This window comes from Topomyia yanbarensis, chromosome 3, assembly GCF_030247195.1.
Source record: "Topomyia yanbarensis strain Yona2022 chromosome 3, ASM3024719v1, whole genome shotgun sequence".
Lineage (NCBI taxonomy): Eukaryota > Metazoa > Arthropoda > Insecta > Diptera > Culicidae > Topomyia > Topomyia yanbarensis.
Window position 1 is genome coordinate 342,977,628 of NC_080672.1, and position 12,942 is coordinate 342,990,569.

The 12,942-nt window shown below is 37.1% G+C and overlaps 1 protein-coding gene across 4 annotated transcripts in view; it reads left to right on the forward strand.

Moving 5' to 3' along the window:
* Positions 1-1,213: 1,213 nt before the first annotated feature.
* The window catches only part of LOC131689118 (uncharacterized), a 244,500-nt gene continuing 232,771 nt past the window's right edge, over positions 1,214-12,942 (forward strand). For 2 of the 4 annotated variants that reach the window (XM_058973962.1, XM_058973964.1), the window contains exon 1: positions 1,214-1,883. The gene's annotated coding sequence lies outside the window, so the exon portion shown is untranslated. Of the gene's footprint in view, positions 2,007-12,942 lie in introns of all 4 variants that reach the window. The other 2 variants (XM_058973961.1, XM_058973960.1) reach the window with 2 other exon arrangements.

Here is a 12,942-nt window from a genome sequence, read left to right on the forward strand (position 1 = left end):
CAGTCTATTCAAACGATAACTTGGACTTTTATACATAAGAATTACTACTTTTGATCAGCCGCGCATTGCTTTTTACCGAAGTATAATGCCAAAATTAACTTCAAACTTAAGTTGTGTGAAGAGTTGGTGTAAAATGGGGGTTCGAGAGATTAATCGAATTACCTTCAATCGATTATCTTGGCTTTGTTACATCAGGAATATTAATTTTGGTCAGCAGTATTCAACTTTCTTCCGAGTTATATATTCTGTCTTGAAGATAAACTCAAACACAAAAGGGATTTGGGGCAAAACGAGCATGATGTGGTCATTCTAAGTACCAGCAATCAATTTTTTCAGACCTTTTTACATAAAACACCTTTGCTGGTAAACGTCATCCAGCCTTTCCACAAAAAATCGCGCTTGGGTAGATTTTTTCCAATGTGCAACGGCTGGCTACGACTTTGGTGCCTGTTCAATATTGAAAACAGATATGGTATCGGTTTACTCTATAAGTCAAGATATGACCAGCTGAAGTGATAATCACATAATTTCATGAAAATCATATAAAAAATCTACGTAAAAATCGTTTGAAACGACGATTCAGTGTACCACCAGGATTCTGTTCGACGTATTATCATCACTTCCTCGGTCTGAACCATGCAGGCTACTAAAATCTGACTACAATGGGTTAGCCCATTGTGTGCGGTAAATGCAACGACGACACACGATGCACAAGCATTCTCTCTTGTCGCTAGTTTTACAAGACACCCACCCAACCTCCTTTCTCAGCCCTATAGCGGGGCGCAGTGCATTCCTGATGGCATACCGGCTCTGTTGCATTTTATTTTTGTGTTTGCTTCGTCAACCCGATATTCCGTCCTTCATCAAGAAACCATCATTTACCATAGCACCATCGTGTGCAGTGTCGGGTTTGCTTATGGGATGGCTTCGATGAAATCCTTCGGGCGCATCAAATCTGATGTTCCTGGAGGATCGACAACAACAACCACCGATGCCTTCGCCGCCGCCGACGACGATGCCGACTACGATGCCAAACGACGACGACGACGACGATTACGACGAGTACTCAGTACTTTCCATCGTTCCATCGACAGAGGGTTGCGGTCGGCAAGGGTGTAGGATGAGTACGAACCATCATCGGGTGAGATGGTAGATATTCTGCCTTTGCTAGTAGCTGCTCCTGCTGTATATAAATATGTGCATTCTGCTGAGTCTAGCCTGACTACTCTGTTGTAGCTCATGTAATACAGTGCAACTCGAGGTGCAGCACAGTGAGAACGCTCGATGCCGTGGCTCCTCTGTGCTTGACAGTGCTGTGTGCAATTTTTGCTGTTTTGAGCTTTCAACCAGGGGGCTCCACTTTTGATCCCGCCATGTGGCTCTGGATGGGTGACAATGTGAAGAAGAGCCTTTGGCCAATTGTGTTAGTGATTCACGTGTATATGTGGTGTGTGTAATGAAGTCGAATATGGGTTAACTTTGCATAGCCATCCGCGGACAGCGACAGGCAGTTAGTGAGTGAAAATATAGCTATTCACATCGTTGCCCTGTGGCTAACTAGATAGGACAGTCACAAGAACCGAGCGAAACATTCTAGGTCGCGTTAAACTGTCCGATCGTCCGGCAGTAGGAGTGACAGCTTTGAATTGGGTGATTATTCCCGCGAGAAATTCCGGTACACGGTTGCTGTAATCCTATTCTAGTGTCCGAATAGAAACGATTGGACAAGCCCAATTTGGTCGAAATGGGATACTTGTGTACACTGGAACATGCTTGCATAGAAAGAAGCCCGTCAACGAGAAATGAAATGAATAATTGAATTTTGTGGACTATCAGGTTTTGTGATTTTTTGTCTGGTGAAAATTCACACTCAACTCACAAGGGTATGTCGTGTATATAAATAGTGTAATTGAGAAGTGATATATGCAGAACTACATACATGGTTTTGTGCAAGGATTCAGGACGTTGCTAGTCACAGTCAGTCGGTTGGTGGTTTGCATTTCACAGTAAATATGCTATTTTTTTCTCTGCTTTGGTGGCACACATGGTTGCTGTGTGACGATGGGCCATTCGATGTAACACGCAAATATTCGTTTTGGTCTGGAAAGTTAGTAAATTCTGGTTGAAATAGGGGCCTGTTTCTGTTGTAAATGGCTTGTTGAGAGCGAGAGCGGATTCTTTTCAATTTCCTAGAAGTTATTTTACGTCATGCTGAGCAAAGTAAAGTTTGACACGTTCAAAGAGCGTGACAAAAGCAACGATGTGACCAAGCAAACAAAGTGTATGTGTGCTTACTTTTCCAGATAGCATCATATGTCGATTCTATAGCAAAGTACTATCGGAAATTCTAAACGACCGAGCGATTTCATTCAAAGAGGGCTGATGGAGAAGCGCGGTGGTTTATGTCGATTGAGTGCGAAATGTGAATCCACTAGCTTGCGTAGTTTTCTCTTTTTCTTTATCCCTTGGTCTGCTGTGTGATTTTACCTTCTATTTCGACAAATATCGCAGACGAGTTATAGACGAGTGTAGTGGTTTTCATACCATCTCGACGGTTGTACCGTTTTTCTAATCCAATGCATTTTCCATGTTGTACGGTTCGGGTCATTGAGTAAAGTATATGCCTGAATTATCTATGGGAGATAGTGATGACTAAATACGTTTAGCTTTCCTCATTTTTTTTTATCTAGAATATTAATACTGAGAGACACTGCATCATAACCCAGCTGGCGTGGAAAGAGTATATAGTAATTCTTGAACTAAACAGTAACACCAAAAAGATAAAAAATTAAATGAGTTTAGTTCATTAATTACCCAAAACAACTGTAGAAATTCATGGAGTGATAACTTTTATGTGAGTTTCCTTGAAAATGTTATTAGAAACATTTTGGATTTCTATGTACTAAAACAACAATAAGAAGCGTAAGTTTTGAGCTACGGTTTTAAGTTCTTGTAGGAGAGATTTCAATTACGAAAGAAACAAACCTTAATATGTTTCAAACGATCAATAACATTTTTTAATTAATTCGATTATATTGTTTAGTTTACATTCAATGCGTTGGGTGTTTTGCCACAAGTGGTGACTTTTCATGCTTATTGTTTACATGTGATTTTTGCATTAGGATGTTTTGTCATGTGAATAAAGGAGCTAAACAAATCGTAAATACTAACTTATAAAGAGATCTTTGCAATTGATGATTACAACTATTTTTGTAGTAAATTTCTTGCTAATGTAATTTGTTTGTGCTAAATCAGGAAAGACGCTTCAAATTCCGAATTTTCCGATTTTTTAATCCTTTCTAATGTTTTCTTCCTGCACGGACTAAAATCCGTTCATAAATTCATGAACAAAAACTACGATTTCGTGAACTGAACGATTTACGACAATCGTGACCGAATTCCTTAAACTATGGACAATAAACCTCGAATTAACGAAACTATTTGTGTTGCGTTGCGTTGCGTTGCGTAAGCACGGTGTACTTCGTAGATTGCAGACTGATGACTCTCATTTCCAGCCAGACTACTTGAGGAGCATTGTTTGGGAATAACAATTGATCCAGTCCAAGCGAGAGTTTCGCCTGAGAGCCAACATTGCGGATCACGACCATCTTTACCGTAACTTGGGATGAGAAAGGAAGTGTTGATGTGGTACTTACTTAACGGAAGGCCCTGACTCAGTGACACTCCCATAAGTACCACGGATTGGGCAGTGGGTGGGTTGTTAGTCAGGATTCGCTTCAAGCAAGCGATGCGACTGAGACTATATTTTCGTGCATGTTTGAATAGTTTATTGACTGTAGGATACGTAAATCTTCTAGGCATTTAAACTCTGGCTAATCAGCTAATGGCTAATGGAGGTGGTACAGTTGTACAAAAAGTGATGTCAATGCCCCAGAGGTCTTATTGTTTTGTCCGTAACTGTATTTGTTGAATCTTTTACCCAGAATATATTGGAAAGATTTCGGGAAGGTTTTTAATCTGGATTTTAAAGTGTGTTTTTTATATTTTTTTTTCAAATTTAAATTCGCAAAAAAAACATTGACCACCACGATGGTTTGTTTATTTTGGTAGTATACGGTCTATAATTTAGTGTTTTGAAATAATTTAAGAAAAATGTCCACCATACTACGTTTTAAAAATCCTTTTCGGTCGGTCTAATGTTGGTCATTTCTTCGAGAACAAGTGGAGAAATTGCGTAAATAACACCTTCAATGTTGGCAATTGCAAGATGGAGGCAGCCACTCGACATTACCATTTATCTATATCGAAGATCGTCATTAATTAATCGATGGTTGCAATGGCCGCATGACTTGTTGCCTTATTTTATTTAAGCAAAAGGTCATCCAAATGTGGTGAAACACTAATCCTCTACCGTTTATTGATATAGCTCGCAAGTGATGTTGACATAGTTTCTAGTGTCCAGTTTGGAAAAAAATTGACCCAGCATGCAGTATTCGTGTACAAACTGCAACACAGAGTCACTTAATTGGGATAAAAATAAAGTCTCTAGGTTCTTCTCTGGCTGCTCATCACACTGAATAGGCAGTTTTTAATTTAGTTTTCTTTAATCTATATATGCATAGCTCAATGTTCGTATTACGTAATTTATGGACTCTTGAACGGCTTAACCGACTTCCGTAAAAAATATACGTAGTAGATATTTAATATGGATCGGGTTTGTGTCCTATTGGTTGGGGATTATCTGGCCGCCAGGCGGCGTTTCGGAACAAATATATGAGATTCGGAATTTAGAAAACCCACGTTTTTTGCTCGGCTAGCTGTATGTCACATGTTCAAAAGTAGTTAATCTGAAAAATTTGTTAATTTTCATATCAGATGAAAGAACCCGAAACATTGTTTATCCATTCGCTTTAAAATTAAAAAAATTAATAAATAAAGATTTTCATTTTACTCTTCTAATATAATCAGCTGAACAAATTATATTTTACTCTTATTTGGTCGGTGTTAAGTCAGACCGGACCAAGTCGCAAAACATCAAAAAATGAGTTAATGATAGCACTGGATAAAGAATTTCTTCATCTACATTCCACTTTTACCAAATTTGAAATATGAAACAATAAACAAGAATTATGGTAAAAATTATTTTCCAATTATAATGTAAAGGATGCTGCGATTCAAACTTTAAACGCGTTTTTCTCGATATCAATGCACTGTCACTTAGTCCGGTCTGACCTAACACCGACCATTTCGTTTTCTTTTTTTTTATTGTGTCCAAATTATTTACATTTACATTTTTATATCATATTACTATACCTAGCATACATCAAGCCATTGACCAAAACATTTTTTATAATATGGTCGATTGTTCCATCTATTATGTCTGATTCCTTTCTGGAGGCAAAACAAGCTGCTATTAGGATAAGTTTTGATGATGAATGAAATAACATACATGGTTAGCCAAAGCGCTGCTTTTTCTTTTTGATTTTTGGTATCTATTCGCCAACTTAAAATATTTTCAGGGTCTACTACAATTTTGAAACGGGAACTCAAAGTTTTCCTAAGCCATTCCCATACCTCATGCGTTTTGTCACAATGCTTAATTTTATGCTCATTACTTTCCGGGACACCACAGTACTCACACAAGTTATCCGTTAGACGTCCGATTTTGTATTCAAATAATTTTTCTTTTGAGACCACTAGATCATTGTAGAGAAGAAACATATACGATCGACACTCACTGGTTAAGAAGCTATGTCCTAGATTTCCCCATAGGATTTCCCAACATAGTTCCGGAAAATGCTCTATGACTTTGGGGGCTGTATTTCTCTCATTTCTAAAGTAGTTGTACAGTATTTGTACTGATGTTAACATGTTATTCTGCTTCAGTTGCAAAGCAATCTCAAACCATTCCTTTGTATTTCTACTCAGCGTTTGGTTTTTGGTGAAATACAAAAGGGTAGAGTATTCGAGATTCTTACTTCCACATCCACACAGCGTATTTTTAATGAACAAAGCCTTAGCTTTCGCTTCTGGATCGACGAGCTTTATTCCACCTTGCTCAAAGTCGAGGTACAACTGATTCCGCTCTACTTTAAAAATTTTTTTGGGTCCCCAGATAAAACTTCCAATTATCCTCCTCAGCTTGGCAATGTGCTTATTATCTGGGGGAAAAATTTGGCAAATGTACCACATTTTGGACAGCACGAAAACATTCAGCAGCCATGACCTCTCAATTATGTTCAGGTTACGTATTCTGTGCTTGGATAAGCGATATCGAATGTCATCAACCAGCTTATCGTAATTCTGTTTGATAATGGATGACCATTTCTCTTTGAAAATGACTCCCAAAATCTTGATTTCGTTTGCTTCCTTGAATTGCTGCGGATCACTTTTTGCGTTGTTGAGACGAATGAATGCTGATTTATGTAGGTTAAGCTTTATGCAGGATGCTTCTGCATAGGAGTTGATAATTTGAAGGATCAAATCAAACTCAGCGTCATCCCTGATGAGTATTACTAAATCGTTCGCGTACGCCAACACCCGAATGAATTTTCCAGATAGTAAAACTCCCCGGATGTTCAAAGAAATTTTCCGAATCAATCCTTCAATATACAGTACGAAGAGAAGCATGCTCAGCGGACAGCCCTGGCGCACAGAACTGTTAATTTTGATATCCGATGTGAGAAAGCCATTAAAAATAATCCGTGATGAAGCAGTAGAATAGAGATTTTTAATGCAGTTTATAAATCTTTCCGGAATTCGAAACTTCTGTACCACCTTCCACAGGAAATCGTGGCTCACCTTATCAAAAGCTTTTTCAAGGTCAATGCTTAGTAAGAAAGCTTTGAAGCGCTTCGATTCAGTAGCTTTTGTAATAATCGCTCTTAAATCAATTAAATTTGAAGAACATGACTGATTTTTTGTACATGCTACTTGACCTGTTCCCAATAAATGTTCTACTACAGATTGAAGGCGATTCCCCAGAATCTTTGCAAATATTTTGTAATCTGTATTCAACATTGAAATTGGTCGGAAGTCATCTAATGTTTCAGCGTTTTTCACTTTCGGAATTAATATAATTATTCCGGCAGTGAATTCCTTAGGTGGCTTTAGAGAGCCATCCAAGTAGCGATTGAATAGGTGCAGTAGTTCATTCTTTAAGGTCTCAAAGTAGGTAGAGTAAAATTCGTACGAAATCCCATCGGGTCCAGGCGATTTTTTCTTCGTCGCATTTTGTATCACGGTTTTAAGTTCAATCTCTGTGATTGGTCTAACGAGGTCCAGCATTTGCTGATTGTCGAGTGATTTGGAGATATTATTTAATGATGTTGTTACATTTTCCAGGTTAGGGTCTTCTTTTTGAAATATGTTCGTAAAATAATCTTGAATAATTTCTTTCAAACGGTTAGAATCTTGAATAATGCCGTCTTCCAATTGAAAATTACCCGAAGTGTTGTACTTATGCATTTGATTGGACACATGGAAAACGTTCATTTTTTCCCTCTCTATTAACGATATATTCGAAATTTTTGAACCATAAAACTTTAATCTGTCCAATTCGATTTCCATCAGTTTTGATTTAATTACTTGAAGTTGATACCTGTTATCAACTCCTCTAGCACGATCATCTGAAAGTTCATAGATGGTGCCATATTGAGTGCTCTTAGCAGCGTTTATCCGATAGTTTAACTGTTTGCTCTCATTCTTGAAGAAAAACTGTGCTTTTGGTTTCACAACAGTGTTCCACCAGGTACTTTTATTAGTCGAGTAAGTATGCCGAATTTTCAACTGTTCATAGTCCGCCACGTATCTGGATGAGATTTCATCGTTCGTTAGGAGACTGCTGTTAAGTTTCCAATATCCTCTTCCCCGCATACAAAGATCTGATTGGTTCACTTCATATTTCATTACCACTGCTGAATGATCTGAGAAAGCAACTGGAATTGTTCGTATATCAACGACCTTTCCAAGAAACTGCTCAGTAACATAAAATCGATCTAATCGTGAGGCGGATTCGGCTCTGAGAAATGTGTGCTCAACATTATATCCATTTCGCTCATTTGCTACGTCCTTGAGCTGCATCGAAGTTACCAAATCTTTTAAACCAGGACAAAAGTTCGTCGTTGTACTTCGGCTGTCTCGTTTGTTAAGAACACAGGTGAAGTCTCCCCCAACTATTGTTTGTGTGCAATTACCCTTCATAACGTGAGGTGTAATGCAATTTCTGAACAATTCATCCCTGTCGCGCTTCTTGTTAGTCCCGGAGTGAGCATAAATATTTACAAGATTGATATCATCGCAAACAATAGATAAAATCCGTCCATTTGAATCGTAAATTAAGTTCCTGAAACTTTGATTTTTCCTGATAAGAATGGCGGTACCTTTGTCTTGATTGCTTATGTTCACAAACGCTCTATGCGTGCTTATAAATGAAAAGTCTTCAAATAAAACTTCTTGCAAGAAAACAAAATCTAAATTTTCATTGATGATAAAATCTGTGAGCAAAGATTTGTTGACGTTTGTCCTAATACTATTCAGATTAATAGTAGCAATTTTCTTCGTGAAAGTCATTTTAGAGAATTCGATAACTTACGCATTAAATGGTGATTCGCTGTCATTGTTGTTGGTGGTGTCGTCACGCTTGTTAACTTGCTGTTGTTTGGGCATTGATGACTCGGCTGAAGTTGTCGTAGTGACCGGTTTTCCCTTAGGTTTTCGTCTTTCACTCCTGCTGCGGGTACGCTGCGATTGTGCTGCCAGCAATGAATTCCCGTCACGCTTTCTCGCAACTGCTTCGAACCCTGGTGAACTGGAATCTTCTCGTTTTTTCGGGCGACCTCTCTTACGTTGCTCCTCCCATGCTTCTGCGTCTCGTTCTACATCCATGATTCCTTCTACGCTTTGTGTCTCTGTTGGTTGAACTTCTGTTGTTATCTGCAAATCTGCTGGCGAACTTGTCAAACCTGTCGCTTGACCTGGCACCGACGGGTCATTGGGGAGCGACGGTGATTTAGAAACGCCTCCGATATTCAATGTAGGTTGGATGCCATCGGGACGCTTGCCGAGAGTGGACATCTCTATTTCCGTGGATTGAGGATTAAGAAATCGTGGGAGTAATGACCGAGCAGCAGCCACATCACTGTACAGTCGGTCCTGTGCTGGAGTTTTCGGGACCTGTGCTGGACGTTTAGGACAATTCATTTTTACATGATCGGGGCTTCGACATATGAAGCATTTGTTCACAAGACCATCATAGTAAATTCTGGCTTGGAAGTGTCGAATCCGAATCTGTGAGGGAATTTCCTTGGTTATTTCCATATACAATCCGCGAACACTGGGTATCCGGTGTCTTGATGGTATCGTTCTCGTACTTGCTGTCGAATAATACCATATTGCGATTAAACCATGTGGATTTCTTTGTCTTCAATCTCTGGAGGGAGATTGAATATCCGGACATACTTGAAGGAATTGTCTGCTTCCGATACCGTTACATTGGTCATTGTTCCATTATTGTAACCAAAAGTTACTACTTGCTGCATCAATTGCTGCGCAGCCCTCATTACACTTTCGCTCTTCAGTTTAACGAAAATTGCGCCTGCATCTCTTTCTTTGTGAACTGAGTAAACATCCTCCGCTTTGAACTGTAGCTCTCGACAGAAGTTGAACATTTCCGCATCCGTACACTGAGCGGAATCGCTACATCCATATTATATGATATTCATATAACTCAGCACTATTGGAATTTCCAATGATTGCTACATTAGACTTTCAAAAGTATATCAAACTTATATGGATATCATGTTGAATGTTGCATTCCTCACAAATTCAATTCTATCAGGTTTCCATATAACATTTAAATTCCAGTGTCAGACCCAAATCTATCAGCGCACCATATAATAACTATCTGATAATTATCATATTGAAAACATTGGGTGGTCCAATGAAATGTATATGACACTTTGATAAATGTATAAGGAATATTTAACGGATTAAAACATATGATGGTTTATTAAATCTATAAGAAATGTTAGTTATTTAGATAGAGAGCTTTTTCTACGTAATTCTTATATGAAGCTGGACTGATTGTTTTCGGATGTGCTCCAAAATTATGGTATTCATAGTATACCGATCGTCTTATTATTCTTAATTAAAATAATGCAGTCATTCTTAGACTGTAGTGAAACAACTATAATGTAAATAAAAGATTAAACATTTATTGGTTTTTAATTCAGAACATATTTGTATACCATTGGTACCAGTGCACAGTAGTCCAGATCGCTAATTTAAGAGGAATTTTTACTTTCTGACAAACCTGTATAATTTAGCCGTATCATGTCTTAGGATGAATTTGTGTACATCAGAAGATGCTTCTTTTTATTGGAATAGTTATTAGGGTGGTTCTAATTTATCTAAAATACGAAAATAAACTTTTTACTGATGAAAGATAGAGCTCCACAGTCTTCCACAAAGTTGTAAAGGAAATTATTTTGAATAAGTTTGTTGAATATATTAAAGCTCTATCTATTTTAGTTTTTGTTATACAAGAAATTAAAAAAAAGATTAGGGTGTTCCTGAAAAAAACGTTTTTTTAGTATAACTTTCGTATCTTTTACTTTTTGTTAACACAACCTTTGAACAGCTTATTGAAAACTTCAAGCCGAGTATTTTTCTCCAAGACACCGAAGGTCTAACTTTTTTCTTTAAAAAGTTATGGAAACTTTTCTTTAAAAAATAGCCTATTTCAAGGCTCAATATCGCTGGGCACCTAAAATTGAATACTGTTTCAACCACATGAAAGACCATACTGTTTAGTATATTTGAGCAAAAATTGGCGAATACGTTATTTTTTTAAAATTTGCAATTTAGATTTAAAGTTTGTAGGTTTGCAGGTTCAACGCATTAACGCATTTACACACATATCGTTGTATTGTGAAAATAGCCACTTTCAAATGTCATTCTCTCATCGCAGCAAGCTTTGCATAAGTGAAATGACTGTCAAAAAAGGTTTCTGATTTTATTCGTTTTAAATAAAACTAGTAAATATGGATATTAGTCGAAGAGAGTTGGCGAATCACTGGTAAAAGACAGATGAACTGCTTAAGTTCATTACAAGTAGTAATCCAAATGTAAAATTGAGACTTGTTAATGTTCGAAAGAAATTTTATATTTTGTTAAAACAACCTTTGAACAACTTTTAGAAAATTTCAATCCACGTTTTTTCATAACTCTGAAAGTCTAACTTTATTCTTTCAAAAGTTATGGAAACTTTTCGTTCATAAATAGCCCTTTTTCAAATGTCATTATCTCTGATTGGGGCAAATAAAAGTAAGTTCGGATTGAACCATAGAAAAGAACTTACTTTTAAGTATATTTGAGCAAAAATTGGAAAACATAATTTTTTTAAACATGTAATTTTAAATTTATTAACCAAAGTTTTAAATTTTGTCGCATAGCGACATAAAAGAAATTGCCTCGTCTTCAAAATTCAAAAAGTAGATACAGAACACTAAATTAGGATTATCGCCAGTAGTACCGTTTTATCATTTTCTAGCATAAGTGAACTGCGGAATCTATATCTGGTGCACTTTTGCTCAATAATCCCTCTCAGAGCTGGCATAGAAACAAAATTCAGTTTGCTTCTGAAACCGAACATGCCCGAACCTGAATGCGCTGTGTCGGGAGAATGAATTACAAGGGGAACGAACCATACATTTCATTCATCGTGGCGGGCATCAATTGAATTTTGTTTTCTTTTAAGTTCACGCAGGGATGTCAATTTTTTCAAGCTCTCGTTCTCAGTACATTACAATACATTATAATAGATGTGGCAACATTTCTCAATTAGGAAGGCAAATCTTCAATTTATTACACGGTGCTACAGCAATTTTGAACTTTTCAAGAGACCTAGTACAGGTTGTAAAGCACTTCAAATGCATTTTAAAAAATTGTTGTAAAGATGGGGTATAGAAAATCTTGAATTATAACAAAATTAAACCATTTTTTGGGACTTTCTGCAATAAATTAATTGCGCTGTCAGTTTTCAGCCGATTTGCGATTTATCAACATTTCTAGTTAGAAGAAAAGTATACCTTTCCAAAGATAGCCATATGATGCTGTTTTGTAAGAAATAATGCGCCATTTTTGGACAACAATATTAAAATTGCCAATTTTTTGAGTTTTTTTTTTCTTGAAAAACATGCAAATGCTTCAACATTTTCCCAGAGCCACGGTCTAGTTCTAATGATACTTCGAAAGAACATTTAATTCCGTGTCCAACGACATTTTGATCATTAAAATCGATTGGGAAATGGCAAAGGTATTCAATTGTTTCCAAATTGGAAATTGTCGTGCATGAGCCCTTAAGGCGGAAAATTCTCTTTCGAAATAACCGCTGTGGTGCGATGCTGATCATAGTAGCAGTGCCACATAAACCCCTTAAGAGTCGTGGGAGCAATTCCTAATTTAGGCAAAGTCGAATTACTCCGTTATTTCTCCACCGATAGTCATGATCAAAATGTCGTTGGAAATTAAATGTCTTTAAAATTATCATTAGAACTAGGACGTGATTCTGAACAAATGTTGAACCATTTGCATGTTTTGTCATGAAAAAATAGAGAGTTAAAGCCTTCAGGTAAAATGTTTGCAACTAGTTTCTGTACAACTTTGCTGAAGTATTTGTCTATCTGAATAATTGAATAAAATAAATTTCGTAACTCACTATTAGGGGGATTAATCATAAATCCGATAAAACGAAAAGAAGGGGAGTTGTACTCCAAGAAACTTTCTCAAAGACACCACATTGCTAAAGTCAACAGTTTTGACGCAATCCAAAAAAAAACCCTTTTTTGCTCTTTGGGACCAATGTGCAGTGTGTTACCTTTTCAGCAGAAGGAAATTACATTTGTATTTAAAAATTTGTGTTCAACTTACAATAAATCTTAATTAACTAAACTAAAAATAATTAACTTAACAGCAAACGGT